The sequence below is a fragment of the Varanus komodoensis genome, unplaced genomic scaffold, assembly GCF_004798865.1.
Source record: "Varanus komodoensis strain SLA01 unplaced genomic scaffold, ASM479886v1 scaffold133, whole genome shotgun sequence".
Lineage (NCBI taxonomy): Eukaryota > Metazoa > Chordata > Lepidosauria > Squamata > Varanidae > Varanus > Varanus komodoensis.
The window spans coordinates 447,484-459,638 of NW_025335384.1; the positions used below are offsets into that span (position 1 = coordinate 447,484).

The 12,155-nt window shown below is 57.7% G+C and overlaps 13 non-coding genes across 13 annotated transcripts; 8 read left to right on the top strand and 5 right to left on the bottom strand.

Moving 5' to 3' along the window:
- The first annotated feature begins 1,905 nt into the window (after positions 1-1,905).
- On the top strand, positions 1,906-1,987 carry TRNAS-GCU. The gene has a single exon. It is a non-coding gene; the product is annotated as a tRNA-Ser (tRNA).
- Positions 1,988-2,533: 546 nt separating this feature from the next.
- Positions 2,534-2,607, top strand: TRNAN-GUU. The gene has a single exon. It is a non-coding gene; the product is annotated as a tRNA-Asn (tRNA).
- A 23-nt stretch (positions 2,608-2,630) lies between these two features.
- On the top strand, positions 2,631-2,712 carry TRNAS-GCU. Its single transcript has one exon. It is a non-coding gene; the product is annotated as a tRNA-Ser (tRNA).
- Positions 2,713-3,677: 965 nt separating this feature from the next.
- On the top strand, positions 3,678-3,749 carry TRNAE-CUC. The gene has a single exon. It is a non-coding gene; the product is annotated as a tRNA-Glu (tRNA).
- Positions 3,750-5,423: 1,674 nt separating this feature from the next.
- Positions 5,424-5,495, bottom strand: TRNAM-CAU. Its single transcript has one exon. It is a non-coding gene; the product is annotated as a tRNA-Met (tRNA).
- Positions 5,496-5,590: 95 nt separating this feature from the next.
- TRNAN-GUU lies at positions 5,591-5,664 on the top strand. The gene has a single exon. It is a non-coding gene; the product is annotated as a tRNA-Asn (tRNA).
- A 604-nt stretch (positions 5,665-6,268) lies between these two features.
- Positions 6,269-6,341, bottom strand: TRNAF-GAA. The gene has a single exon. It is a non-coding gene; the product is annotated as a tRNA-Phe (tRNA).
- A 1,160-nt stretch (positions 6,342-7,501) lies between these two features.
- TRNAS-GCU lies at positions 7,502-7,583 on the top strand. Its single transcript has one exon. It is a non-coding gene; the product is annotated as a tRNA-Ser (tRNA).
- A 367-nt stretch (positions 7,584-7,950) lies between these two features.
- TRNAS-GCU lies at positions 7,951-8,032 on the top strand. Its single transcript has one exon. It is a non-coding gene; the product is annotated as a tRNA-Ser (tRNA).
- A 579-nt stretch (positions 8,033-8,611) lies between these two features.
- Positions 8,612-8,685, top strand: TRNAN-GUU. Its single transcript has one exon. It is a non-coding gene; the product is annotated as a tRNA-Asn (tRNA).
- Positions 8,686-10,257: 1,572 nt separating this feature from the next.
- TRNAE-UUC lies at positions 10,258-10,329 on the bottom strand. The gene has a single exon. It is a non-coding gene; the product is annotated as a tRNA-Glu (tRNA).
- A 358-nt stretch (positions 10,330-10,687) lies between these two features.
- On the bottom strand, positions 10,688-10,759 carry TRNAE-CUC. Its single transcript has one exon. It is a non-coding gene; the product is annotated as a tRNA-Glu (tRNA).
- Positions 10,760-11,750: 991 nt separating this feature from the next.
- TRNAM-CAU lies at positions 11,751-11,822 on the bottom strand. Its single transcript has one exon. It is a non-coding gene; the product is annotated as a tRNA-Met (tRNA).
- Between the last annotated feature and the right edge of the window lie 333 nt (positions 11,823-12,155).

A 12,155-nucleotide genomic window follows, 5' to 3' on the forward strand; every position in this document is an offset into this window, starting at 1 on the left:
AGGGACCAACATTCATAGGAGAATGCGGTGCTTGAACAGAGTTGGAAGGAGATCTTTATACCTTCACAATCCGCTTTTGGCAAATGGGGAACAATACAATCAGTTTTTGACAAGAATGAGAACAATGGCGACAATGGGGAGTTACAGAATCACATAAGCAGTTGAGCAAGCGATATACAGAAGCAGAAGCAGATTGTTGGCTGAATATGGGCCAACAATGCGATGGGGCTGCAAACAGGCACGGGCGATCACAGGCTTCATCGGCAGGGGCATCCCTTCCAGGCCACGCGAGCTCCAGTTCCCCTTTTCTCGGACAGGCGGAAGCACCAAGGGAGCCGGCATGGAGGCCTCGTTCCGAGCGCAGAATGGGGACCCAGGCAGCCGCGTCCCCACCCAGCCATGGAGGGCCCAGGGGAGGTTGGGCTGGTCGCAGACCCCCCGCCCAACCTACCTCGCAGGGTTGTTGTTGCTGTGGGGATAACACTGCAAGCAGGAGGAGGGGAATGATGTAGGCTGCGCTGAGTTCTTTGTGAGAAAAAAGGAGGGATTTCTAGCAGTAAGAGGAGAGTGAAATAAGCCACTTATGAGGTTGGTGTCAAGAAACAGTGGAATGGAAATCAGGAAAATAAATAAGGTGGGGCAACATAGATTTTCAGGTCCCTCCTTGTTAGCATAGTGGTGAGTCTCCCCGCCTGTCATGCGGGAGACCGGGGTTTGATTCCCCGACGGGGAGGCATGGCTCTCTTTTGCTGGAGGGACCCTGTGTGCAGCTGGTTTGCGCTCTGTGCATGGAGTGTGCTGGACTAGATGGGGCTTCAGCCTGATCTGGAGTGGCTTGTGTCAGAAAATCCCGGAATTTCAATTTGTGAGGAGGAAATAAAACTCGGGTTCGTGGGAAAAATCAAGCGTTCAGACCACCTGCAGCTTTATTGTTTGGCCAAGGTTCCCTGTGGGTCCGTACTCACAATTACCGGGCAGGCAGAGGTGGACTTCCTGCAAGGTTTCAGTACAACGACAGGGAATTGTATACCCTCCCGGTCACGTACACAGGTACAGAGCAATTGATGACAGAGTGCAGACATTACAGTGAGATTCTGAGGTCGTCACATACAGAACAGATAAAGGAAGATCAGCCAATCATACAGTGACAATGAGATTACAATATTTCTAATTGCAGTGTACTGACACTTGAGCTGAGTAACTTGAACCCATCTCCAGGTCTGCTTAAACAAGAAAATTCAAGCTACTGAGAAACTATTCATGAACTCATAAGCTCATCTAGACTCAGACCCTAAGTAATGCATCCGCACCAATTCTGAATGGCCGGGGCACATGGAGCCCTCTGGGCTAGCAAAAGATACTTCCTGGTAAAGTGTGAATTCCAACGAGGACTATTGAATCATTGTGAAGGTATATAATGCATATTTGGACTAAATGGCCTGTCTACTGTAGCTTACAGCTAAAGGTGTGAGAAAGGAGTGGGGAGGAATGCCATTCTAAACAGTGACTTAGCTTGGAAAGCTGGTGCTTTTGAGAAGGAGTACAGGATTGTTTCCACAATGCAAAAGCACACAGAAGCCATGTTTTTCTGACAGGATTTATCCAAATGTTCCCAACACTTGTCTTACGTTTTCATGAAAGAGAAGATGTGTCCAACTCTCTCATGCATCCTTCTGCTGCTCCTTGCCCCAGAAAAGACCAGCACAGCCACTGAGCTGTCCACACCTCTTGGATTTCAAGAGGGAGAGCAGGAATTCTGCCAGCCAGAATTCGAACCAGGGTCTCAAGATTGGAAACCTCACGTCATGCCCCTACACCACTGGTTTTGATCCACTGGCCTCTGGGTTATGAGGATGGTGGTTCGAGCCCACCCAGGGACGGCTGTGGGTGCCGCCCCCCCACCGAGACGAGGTGGCCGAGTGGTGAAGGCGATGGACTGCTAATCCATTGTGCTCTGCACGCGCGGGTTCGAATCCCGCCCTCGTCGCCCCTTTTCCCACTGCCAGGAGGCCCTAGGGAAAGATCCTTTGGCTCCTTTGCCATCTTTACCCCAGGAGGGCAAAAGCAGAGGGACTTTTGGGATGCCAAAGGGAGAGCAGGAGATGTGCCAGCCGGGATTCAAACCCAGGTCGCAAGATTGGGAACCTCGCATGATGCCCCTACACCACTGGCGCGGCTGGGAGGGGCCTGGGCAGGATGGCAGGATGTCTGCAGCTTCCGCAGCCATCTGGGGCCAGGCAGGGACCTAGCCCTGGCTTTGCCAGAGGGAAACAGAAATCGGGCTGCCTGCCTGGGAAAAAGTCCGTGTTGCAGAGCGGAAATCGGCCTGGACCTGCTGCCGCAGAGAATCGCTGGGGATGGTCATATATACCCTGTGAGCACAAAGCCAGAAATGGGGCCCAGAGCTGGATGCAAATGCACCCCCTCGAGGAAAGGGTGCTGCTGCTGCTCATTCTGAAACACTGAAATCCTCCCCAATCTGCCCCTGTCCCTGAATCCTCAGGCCAGGGGAGGCAGGGAGGCAGCAGGCCCGGTCTCTGTGGCGCAATCGGTCAGCGCGCCTGGCTGTTAACCAGGAGGATGGTGGTTCGAGCCCACCCAGGGACGGCTGCAGGTGCCCCCCCCCCCGAGACGAGGTGGCCGAGTGGTGAAGGCGATGGACTGCTAATCCATTGTGCTCTGCACGCGCGGGTTCGAATCCCGCCCTCGTCGCCCCTTTTCCCACTGCCAGGAGGCCCTGGGGGAAGATCCTTTGGCTCCCTTGCCATACTTACCCCAAGAGGGCAAAAGCAGGGGGAACATCTGTGCCTGCTGGGAGCTGAGCACACACAACCAGTGTGGGCTGGGACCCAACAAGTGCAGCTGATGGGCCTGAGCCAAGAAGAGGAAAGGCTCTCCGGCTCCCCCCGGAGCCCGGGCACTTTGCACTGCCAGAGCAGCCGGCCGCCCAAGGGAAGCTGCCCCGGGGCTGCCTGGCCAGGAAGCATTCAGAAGCAGCAGACCCATGTCAGAGGATGGTTTCTGTCCTGGCTGTTAGGGCTGGTGGGATCTCTTGGCCAGTGTCCAGGCCCTGTGTCCAGATGTTGTTCTGTGTTCTTTTAGATCTTCTCCAGGTCTCCTGCAGGCTTCTGGAGGAAGCTGGAAGGGAAGGGAGTTCATCTGGGGCTGTCACCATGGGAAGCAGGAGCACCCCTGAAGTCCACGAAGTCCCTTGGTCATCCCAGTGATCCGCTGCAGTTAGAGTCCCCTTTTGCAGAGGAAGGGCTGCTCTCCCACCTGTACGGGCTTCTCTTATGAGTCTGCCAGAGAGGGAGAGGGAGCCAAGTCCAGTAAAGGCCCCCCTCCCACAGCACCGGCAAAAGAGGGCTGCCGAAAGCTGCCTTCTCAGAGGTTCGAGCTCAGGACCTTCCGATTATGAGGCTGCCGCGCTGCCGCCTGCGCCAAGAAGGCTGCTGCCAGGCCCAGGACTGCATGCAAACAGCCCCCCGTGAGGAAAGGGGGCTGCTGATGCCCACCACTGAAAGGCCAACTCTGTGCATTCAGAGGAAATGTGTTGCCAGGCCTCTGTGCTACTCCTCCCAGGTGCAGGCGGCCCAGACAGGCCACAGATGGTCCAGGATGGCCAGTGGGTGCCTGACTCAGTAGCCACTGGGCCTCAGAGCCAGGCCCTGCCGTTCTCCCTGGTGGTCCAGTGGTCAGGATCTGGCGTTCTCACCGCCAAGGCCCGGGTTCAATTCCCGGCCAGGGAAGCCTTTTGCCCCCTCCCTGCCCCGGGAGGTGAAGCCCCTTCCGGGCACCGCCTTTGGCCCAGCCTGAGCTGCGATGGGAGGAGGGAAGAGGCTTCCTTCTTCCTGCAGCTCCTCCGAATTCTGGGGGGAGGTTGTTGGCTCTGGCTCCACAGACCTTTCGACCTACAATCCCATCATCCATGACTGACAATGCTAACAGGGTTGATGGGATCTGATGGCCGATGTCCAAGCCATGAATGCAGCTGATATCCTGTGCTGTTTTCAACCCTCCTCCGTGCCTCCCGCATTCACACAAGAGGAGCAGGAAGGGAAGGGACAGGGGAGCAGGGAGAGCCCTTGTCCCTCCCTGGTGGTCCAGTGGTCAGGATCTGGCACTTTCACCGCCAAGGCCCGGGTTCGATTCCGGGTTTTGCTTCCTCCCTGCCTCCCGGGGCACCGAGATGAACCACCGCAAGGAAGGCACCGGTCCCTCTTTGGTCTTCTTCTCGCTGCAGCAGCATCTGAATCTCCTCAGCCAGAGATCCTTCCTGGCAGCCTCAAAGCAGGCGGCCTGAACCGGCTCTGCAGGGAGGACGATGGGAGGACTGGTGTCCCGACTGTGACTTTGGGCTGTCCCTCCAATGTGCTCTCTGCACGTGCCTTGGAACTGTGCACTTTCTGAGCATTTTCCTCACTGGTTGGCCAATCCGTCAGGCCCAACTACTGGCTTTTTAAAAAATTCTTTTGCGTTTCCAGTTGTGCATGTAATGCTTGCCTTTCCTCCCCCCCCGCCCCAAATTTTATTATATTCTCTACAATCAAAAACATCAGTTTTTTAAGACATCAGACATACTGGGTTGACATCTTACTCTTTTTAACAATCAATAACCATATTCAGTTCTATGCATAGTCCTGTTTCTCTTACCAATAATAAAAAGAGTTCCAAGTTTGATAGACATATGTATCGTCCTTCTCCTTCGGAGGCAAGGCCAGTCTGTCCATTTCCGCGCAATCCAAAATCTCTTTTAAGATCAGCTCTTTGATCGGTGGCTCTTCGTTCCTCCAGTGTTGGGCAAATGCAATCCTTGCCGCAGTGTAAAATCAGACATATAGCTTGTTTATCAGGCCCCACTACTGTCTTTAGTCCAGGATGGCAAAAGCAGAGGGGAAGCGTGGGCCCAGCCACGTGCCCGAAATGGGAGGAGGAGAACTCCTCTTCCCCCTCCTGCCACTTGCCAGTCGATGGTGGAACGCAAGAGGCCAGCAGAGCCAGCAGCCGAGGGCTGGTGCCGAACCTGCGCGGTCCCCTGGGGGGAAGGAGGCTCGAGCCCACCCAGGGACGGCTGCAGGTCGCTGTCGTGACTCTCAAGCGTGCAAAAGGCCAAGGGAAGCAGATGCCAGGTGGGCCCTGGACACAGGTTTGTGGATTTTGAATGGTGCCGCTACTCCCCTGTTGCAGCCGATGGGGGCTGTGAAAAGAAAGCAAGAGTGTCTCTGGGCACTTTGCAGGGCCTCAATAAAAGTGGCCACAGGGCTGCCTGTCCAGGAAGCACTCAGTGCAGCACACAAGATGGCGCTGGGTAGCTTGCCAGAGAAACGTGGGCACTTTCAGCACAAAGCATCTCAGCAGGAAGAGATCCCTTTTCACTCTCGTCGTGCCAGAGGCAAAAGGATGGCTTTGCATCCTGCATGCGCCAGCAGAGGGTGGTTTCGATCCACCGGCCTCTGGGTTATGGGCCCAGCACGCTCCCGCTGCGCCACTCTGCTGGACGGGGGAGCTGGCAGGGAACGTCCCCCTTGGACCCCCCTCTGCCCCTGTCCCTGCATCCTTAGACCGGGGGAGGCGGGAGGCAGCAGGCCCGGTCTCTGTGGCGCAATCGGTCAGCGCGCCTGGCTGTTAACCAGGAGGATGGTGGTTCGAGCCCACCCAGGGACGGCTGCGGGTGCCCCCCCCCCCGACTGTTGATCCTTTTCTACTGAACTCCGGAACCACAAAGCTTTCCTACACTGCTGAGTAAGCGGCTAAGCGCGGCTCTCCCAAAAGGAAAGTCAAAGGGAAATGTGCACCAGTGGTGTAGAGGCATCCTGCGAGTTGCCAGTCTTGGGTTCGAGTGCCGGCTGGCGCAAGCTGTCCTCAGCCTTTTTCCTCCCAGGAGACAAATGCAGCACAACTGCACTAAAATCGAGCAGTTGGGGGTTCTGGGGGCCTCCTGGGCAGAGTCAGGGAAATGTATTAGCCACACGACCAAAGCAAGGCAAGTGTAGATCTTCTCCAGTAACCGCTTGCCCAGTTTGTGGTGGATGCAAAAGGAGAGCAGAGCAGGGGGAAAGAGCTTTACCGGCACCCCCTCCTGGGTGGGGAGAGGGCCAGGCCGTGTGATTCGAGACATCTGCGGGCGCTGCTTCAAGGGCATCTCTGAGAAGTGCTGACCTCTTTCTGGAGCATCCGGCAGGAAGCCTTCTGCACGCCGAGGGTCGCCTTCTCTTGGGCCGTGCCCAGCAAGGGGGCCAAGGCGGCAAAAGGACCAGCAGGAAAGCTCTGCCAAAGCCCGGGATCGAACCAGGGATCTTCAGATCTTCAGTCTCACGCTCTCCCAGCTGAGCTACTTCGGCTGCCTGTGGGACCAGTATGCCCCGGGGAGGGGGGGCAGAAATGGGGCCCAGAGCTGGATGCAAATGGCCCCCCACAAGGAAAGGGTGCCACTGTGCCTGCTTCTGAAATGCCAAAGTGGTACATTTGGAGGAAACGTGCCCGGTGCCAGGCCGCTGCACTAATTGTCCCAGGTGCAGGTATCCCGGACAGGCATTGATGGTCCAGGACGGCCAGTGGGTGTCTGACTCAGGAGCCACTGGCCTCAGAGCCAGGGCCCTGCCGCTCTCCCTGGTGGTCTACCACTGCGGCCCGGGTTCAATTCCCGGCCAGGGAAGGCTTTTGCTGACGTCCCAGGTGTCATTTACGCTGAGGCTACCGGGAAGGTATAACAGTGCTCAGACGAAGTGTGTGAGGGGTTTGCAGATAAGGGATTTTGGGGGGCTGTTTGGAACTTTCCAAAACCCTGCAATTCCCACTGTGCGACCCTATGACTCTGGGGCTCCCCGTGTGGGAACTGGGCAACCTTCCCCTGCGGCTGCTGGTTGGCCACCCTCTGAACCGATCAGGCTGTTGCTCTCATCCAGCCGGGCTCTTCCTACGTTCACCTAATTCCAGAAACAATCTTTGCGGCAGAAGGAGCAGGGGGAAAGCCAGGAGGTGAGCAAAGAAGGCCAGAGGCTTTGCAGATTCCCTCTGGATTTCGGACACCTTGCAGGGTGAGGCTTTGGCTGCCCCAGGGGAAATCTGCCACAGGGCACCTGGGCAAGCAGCATCCAGGTGTGAGCGAAGGGTCGCTTGCTCTGTGCCTGTCACAGGAGCAAAACGGGGTCTGCGTCCTTCCAGGCTCTGAGCCCCATCCCTGCTGGCAACTGGCAGGAGGGGATCCCCTTTTGTTCGAGGCTGTTGCAGGGCAGGGGGGTGCAGCCTCCCAGCAGAGGGGCTTCTCGAGGCGCTGCCTTCTGCGTCACGGGTCCAGCCTGCTCCTGCTTTGCCTCCCAGACAGGCAGCCAGGTGGTTCCTGCCATTTGCTCCCCACAGTCTTGGGCCACCCTCAGGCCAGGGGAGGCGGGAGGCAGCAGGCCCGGTCTCTGTGGCGCAATCGGTCAGTGCGCCTGGCTGTTAACCAGGAGGATGGTGGTTCGAGCCCACCCAGGGACGGCTGCGGGTGGCCCCCCCCCGAGACGAGGTGGCCGAGTGGTGAAGGCGATGGACTGCTAATCCATTGTGCTCTGCACACGCGTGTTCGAATCCCGCCCTCGTCGCCCCTTTTCCCCCCCTGATGGAGGCCCTGGGAAATGATATTTCCCTCCAATGTGCTCTCTGCACGTGCCTTGGAACTGTGCACTTTCTGAGCATTTTCCTTACTGGTTGGCCAATCTGTCAGGCTTTATTACTGCCTTTTGCCCAGAATGGCAAAAGCAGAGGGAAAGTGTGAGCCAAGGCACATGCCTCAAATGGGAGGAGGAGAACTCCTCTTCCCCCTTCTGCCCCTTGCCAGTCGGTGGTCAAATGCAAGAGGCCAGCAGAGCCAGCAGCCAAGGAGCTGGTGCTGAACCTGCGCGGTCCCCTGGGGGGAAGGAGGCTTGAGCCCACCCAGGGAGGATTGCAGACACCCCCTCCCCTACCCATGACGAGGTGGCCGAGTGGTGAAGGCGATGGACTGCTAATCCATTGTGCTCTGCATGCGCGGGTTCGAATCCCGCCCTCGTCGCCCCTTTTCACACTGGCAGGAGGCCGCAAGGCAAAATCTTTGGTTGTCGCTACTATTTTCCCTTGCAATGGAAATCAGTGAAAGCCTGGACCAGCTGGGCTTGAACCTGGTCATACACTCGGGAACCTTGCAAGCTGCCTCTGCCCCGCTGGCACAGCGAGCAAAGAAGATGCCAAGAGGCTCCCCAGCTTCCCTCCGGACTCGGACACTTCACCCAGCCTGGGAAAAGGGAGGCCTGGCCTGGAGCTGCCTGGCCAGGAGGCACTGAGGGCCGACGGAGCGGAGGATGGCGCTGGGCCGCTTGCCAGAGAAACGTGGGCACTTTCAGCACAAAGCATCTCCACAAAAGAGATCCCTTTTCACTCTCTTCGTGCCAGAGGCAAAAGGATGGCTTTGCATCCTGCATGCGCCAGCAGAGGATGGTTTCGATCCGCCGGCCTCTGGGTTATGGGCCCAGCACGCTCCCGCTGCGCCACTCTGCTGGACAGGGGAGCTGGCAGGGAACGTCCCCCTTGGGCCCCCCTCCATCCCTGTCCCTGAATCCTCAGGCCAGGGGAGGCAGGGAGGCAGCACGGCCCGGTCTCTGTGGCGCAATCGGTCAGCGCGCCTGGCTGTTAACCAGGAGGATGGTGGTTCGAGCCCACCCAGGGACGGTGCTTGGAGTCACCTTTTGCCCCCGTGTCCAGGAACAGGAGTTCCACATGCCAAGGGTGCTGTTCCTTTTGGGAGCGTCCAGGGACAAGAGCCAACCTCACAAAATGAGCGCAATGCGAAACCTTTGCTCCCCCCAGAGCAAGCCAGAGGCCCCTCCACCTTCCCTCTCACGACTGGCCGACCTCCTTCGGCAGCCCAGGAGGACCAGTCCTCTCCCAGGGGTCCTCAGAGCCCTTTCTTGGAGGCACAAGGAGATGCCCACTCCCCCCATCAGGCAACGGGCTGCTTCTGGCTGCCCTCAAGCCGGGGATCAAGCCGGACAGGACACAGAAGACGCTGTTGGTCCGGGGCCCCGTTCCCAGCCCGGGCCAAGAGCGCCCGATGAGGATGCCTCCTGCAAGCTGCCAGCGTTGCCCCTCCAGTGTTGTGCACAACCTCCCTGTCTTTGCAGCGTGTGTTTGCATGCATCAGAGCAATATGTAGGCCCGGGCTTGTTCCTACGGTTGGCCAGGAAACCGCCCCTTGAAGTGACCCATGCGCAAGGCCTTGGCTGGCCCTCCCAAGGCCCGAGGATGAGGTGGGCCTGCCTCCCGCACCGTCCGCTTGCTGAAGGTTTTGCAAAACCAGGCTCTTCTGGGAATGTTTCAGCTCGCTCCCCACAGGAAAGGCTCTGGGCCGTTTTTCTCCTACAGGCCAGTGAGGATGTGTACGAACCACTACATTCCTGGACCCCCTGGCAAGGGGAGGGCTCTCCTTCTAGCTGGAGCTGAGCCAGAGGCCTGGGATGCCTCGGGAGACAGCACAGCCCTCCGCTCTAGCCGAGGGAGGATCCAGGGTGCCCCGGATCCGGCACAAGGCCTCTTCCCTGGGACACGGCTCTGCGAGCACCTGCTCGGCTGGACTCCGGCTCCTTTCCGTGGGCAAACAGCCCTGAAGAGACTTCTGGTTTGCCTTTTGGTAGCTTCATGACTACCTCATTTGCCAAAAGGGCCGCTGGAGTGAAAGGGGCGGAAGCACGGCTTCCTCAGGCCCAGGCCTGAGGAAAGCCCAGGTGGGGACCCAGCCCTCTCATTCCGCCATCTGCCCTGAGGGAGTGGTCCAGTCCTGAGGTGGAGCCAGAGGGGCCCAGCTGGCTCAGGACTTGGCAGTCTCAAGGTTTCCTGAGGAAGATCCTCAGACAGAGTGTGAGCACCAGCCTGCCTTGCAAAAGCCAGGAGACATTTGAGAGCTGGTGGGCAGGAAGGGAGGGCACGTTCCTTGATGCTGCCGGGCTGGCGAAGCGAGCATCATTGAGCCCGATGGGAGCAGCCGGTGATCTGAGTGCGTGTGTGTGATGCTGAACTCTATGGAAAAAAGAGAGCCCTCTAGGAAGCTGCAGTTGAACAGGGACCTGAGGATGCATTGCAGTCCTCCTCAGCATCACTGTGATCTCTCTTGCCAAGGAGTAACATGGTAGGAATCACTACGTTAAAAAAAGGGCCCCAAGCCTCCTGTATTTCATTTGGACCCTGTAATTGGTGGCCTGACGCAAAATCACATCGAGTTTCAGCAAGCTGAAGGGAGCAAAAGTCTTCCCTGGCCGGGAATCGAACCCAGGCCTTGGCAGTGAAAGCGCCAGATCCTGACCACTAGACCACCAGGGAGGACAAGGACTCTCCCTGCTCCCCTGTCTCTTCCCTTCCTGCTCCTCTCAGCGGGCTGCAGGAGGCATGGAGATGGGTTTAAAACAGCACAGGATATCAGCTGCATTCATGGCCTAGACACTGGCCAAGAAATCCTATCAACCTGAGTTAGCTTGGCCAATCATGGTTGATGGGATTGCAGGTCGGGGAGCCAGAGGTTTCCCACCCCCACTATCAGCCAACAACCCTCCCCACATAATTCAGAGGAGCTGCAGGAAGAAGGAAGCCTCTTCCCTCCTCCCATCGCAGGCTCAGGCTGGGCCAAAGACGGTGCCTGGAAGGGGCTTCTCCTCCAAGGGGCAGGGAGGGGGCAAAAGGCTTCCCTGGCCGGGAATTGAACCCGGGCCTTGGCGGTGAGAGCGCCAGATCCTGACCACTAGTCCACCAGGGAGAACAGTAGGGCCTGGCTCTGTGGCCCAATGGCTACTGTGTCAGACACCCACTGGACATCCTGGACTTTTCCATGGCTGGTGTGGGCTACTGGCATCCAGAATGAGCAGGATAATGGCCAGGCAATGAGCACCTTTTCCCCTTATGATCCCACAGATCGTACAACAGGGAAACCTGCCAGGATTTCAGGCCTGCAAGATTGGAGGCCCAGATCCAAAATGGAGCACACAGTCAAGCATCCAACAGCGTATTTGCAGCACACAGGCATTCCTAAATTACAACAGCGCTGAGGGGCAGCCAGTTTCGGACTGACTACAGAGAAACGGAGCCTGCACAGAGCGATTTGTGGAGTTGGCGTCACGTACGCACTGCGGGGGTGAGCGGGGGAGAGACTTTGGATGGATGAGATGCAAAGCAGCACAGAAGCTCACAAGGAAAGTACAGACACTTGGAGAAACCATCAGGGAAAAACATCGTGGCACATGAAGGTCTTGAGCGACAAGATATAAAACAACCACAAGTTACAGAAGTTAACAGGTTTCTGTGTTTGCTTCCTACAGCCTGACGTAGGAAATTCCTTTCCCAGCAAGGAAGCTCAATGGAACAACCCTGCAGATTTGGGGATGATGGAGAAGGAAGGGAGGCCAAGATTCTGATATTCCAGAATATGAGGCTATAACTTTTAGGAGGACAAAAGCAAGCAGGTGCTGGTGCAAGGAAGCAGGGAACCTGGCACAGCCGATGGGGCCATTCAAAAGGGGCTCTCCAGCTGCCCTCTGGTGTCCGGGCACTTTGCACTGCCTGCGGAAAAGCGGCGCTTGGCACGGGGCTGCCTGGCCAGCAGGCACTCCGTGGAGAGGAGATAAGGCCTCCGGGCCGCTTGCCAGAGAAACGTGGGTGGGCACTTTTAGCACAAAGCATCTCAGCAAGAAGAGATCCCTTTTCACTCATCATGCCAGAGGCAAAAGGCTGGCTTTGCATCCTGCATGCGCTAGCAGAGGATGGTTTCGATCCATCGACCTCTGGGTTATGGGCCCAGCACGCTCCCGCTGCGCCACTCTGCTGGACAGGGGAGCTGGCAGGGAACGTCCCCCTTGGACCCCCCTCCGTCCCTGCCCAGGAAATCTCAGGCTGGGAGAGGCAGAGAAGCAGCACGGCCTGGTCTCTGTGGCGCAATCGGTCAGCGCACCTGGCTGTTAACCAGGAGGATGGTGGTTCGAGCCCACCCAGGGATGGCTGCAGGTGCCCCCCCCCCCAACTGTTGATCCTTTTCTGCTGAACTCCGGAGATGCAGGTGTTGGGGCACAAGCTTTTGGCTTCTCCTCCTGCCAGGGGTCTGCCAGCCAGACCCTGAAGCGCAGCCGTGGGCCTGGGGACCTCGCGTGGCAGCTTCAGGC